The following is a 2,037-nucleotide window of genomic DNA, read 5'->3' on the forward strand; positions in this document are numbered from 1 at the left end:
AGACGGACTGACATGGTGACTGTAGCAATGGGCTCACGAGGGTCAGAAATGATGACGATGACACAGGATAGGACAGGGTCCACAGCTGTTGCTCACAGGGTCTCTAGGAGTCGTAGTCAACCTGATAGCATCTAACAACAATGAAAACAGCATGCCTTCTTGCTGGCTAAGGCTGGAAAATACGTGGTCATGTATTGGCCTTTGCTCTTCTAGATGGTTCCATCTTTGAGTCATTGGTCAGCACAAGTATCTTCCACTTAATAGGTTGCAAAAATGTATGCAGAAGCTAGCCACCTTTGTCAGGATGTTAGGAAGCAGATGATAGCTGGGATTGTCTCTTCCCAATGAAATGAGAATGATGTTACAAATGAGCATGGAATTTTTGGGGTAAAGAGTCAAATACCATACAAAAAATCAGAAAAATATCTTGTATCAATAAATCTCTATTCTTGATTTTGGGCCAGGGCATCTTCTCAATTTGAACTGAGATGAACTTGATTTTCCTTCTAGTCCTCTTGTAACAGGACTTTATAAAATTAATAAAGTGGACACATAATTCTAGGAGTGGATAAAGAAATCAAGGTGGAGCACGTGTGTGTTTGAACACACACGCATGCGTGCACGCACACTCTCACACACGCACTCACATACCGAGCGCTTGAGGGAGACGTGAAGTCAACTGTGAACCACGTTCTTTACAGTTTTCACTCATTAGTTGTCACTGGGTTGATCCCAACTCAGAGAAACCCCCTGAGCAACAGAAGGACACACTGCCCAGTCCTACACTGTTCTCTCAGCCGCTCCGTCCTTGAGCCCGTTGACGCTGTCCCCTGTCAATCAAAAGAACCTACTTTACCATCATGCATTGCCGATGGCAATGTAAACGGTGAAGATGCTTCGGAAATCAGCTGGGCAGTTCCAAAATTGCCAAAGATATTGTTGTTGTTATGTGCCGTCGAGTCGCTTGCGACTCATAGCGACCCTGTGTACAACAGCCCTAAGCTCTGCTCTGTCCTGTGCCAATCGCACTGTCTCCGACACTCCCATCCCGATTACCCCAGTCACTGAATCAATCCACCTCATAGAGGGCCTTCCTCTCCTGCGCCGTCCCTCCTCCCTCCCAAGCATGATGTCCCTCTCCAAGGACTGATCCTTCCTTACAACATGTCCATATAGGTGGTACCATATAATAGTCATAATTCTCATTGTTAGGTGCCACCAAGTTGGCACTGGCTCGTGGCAACCCTGTGTGCAACTGGATAAAAGCCCGCGAAACCTGTGCCGTTCTCACACAGGCTCTGCTGCGTCACCGTGTTGATACATCTCGTTGGGGGTCTTCCTCTCCTTCACCCGCAGTCTTTGTAGTGTGATGTCTTTTTCCAAGGACTAGTCCCTTCTCATAACATAATCAATCCCTTTGTCTTTGATGAAGACAAAATATCTCTTCAGTGAAAAAAAGGGGAAAAAAGACACCAAACACCCAAAACTCAACCTCGTTGCCTCTAAGGGATATTCTGGCTGCACTTTTTCCAAGAGAGAATTATTTGTTCTTTTGACAGTTCATGACAAATATATTAAATATTCTTACCAACAACACTAATTACTCCTAAGTATATATATATATTTTTAAGAAATCCACTGTCTTCAAGTTGGTTCTGGCTCATTTTAATCCACCATTGGGAAGCTCAAGATGTAAATAACAGAGACGAGGCTTCTCACTTCCCACAGTTCCACCTGAGAGCCCTTGGGGGGTTCAAGCCACTGGAAACTCGCGGGCTTTGGGTTAGCAATGTGATTCACTACATACTAGAGCTGCCAGTGTGTGTGTGTGTGTGTGTGTGTGTGTGTGTGTGTGTGTGTCTGTGTATTAGAGACTTGAGAATCTATACATCCACACAAAAAACTATATGTGAATGCTTACAGAAATATTAAGCATGGATTTATAGTAGCCCAAGTGTCCATCAGAGAGAAATACATACAATATTATATACATATAATGAGTTATTATTCATCAATTTAAAAAGATACTTGCTACCA

The sequence above is a fragment of the Elephantulus edwardii genome, unplaced genomic scaffold (assembly GCF_000299155.1).
Source record: "Elephantulus edwardii isolate Elephantulus edwardi_28Jun2011 unplaced genomic scaffold, EleEdw1.0 scaffold00055, whole genome shotgun sequence".
Taxonomy (NCBI): Eukaryota; Metazoa; Chordata; class Mammalia; order Macroscelidea; family Macroscelididae; genus Elephantulus; species Elephantulus edwardii.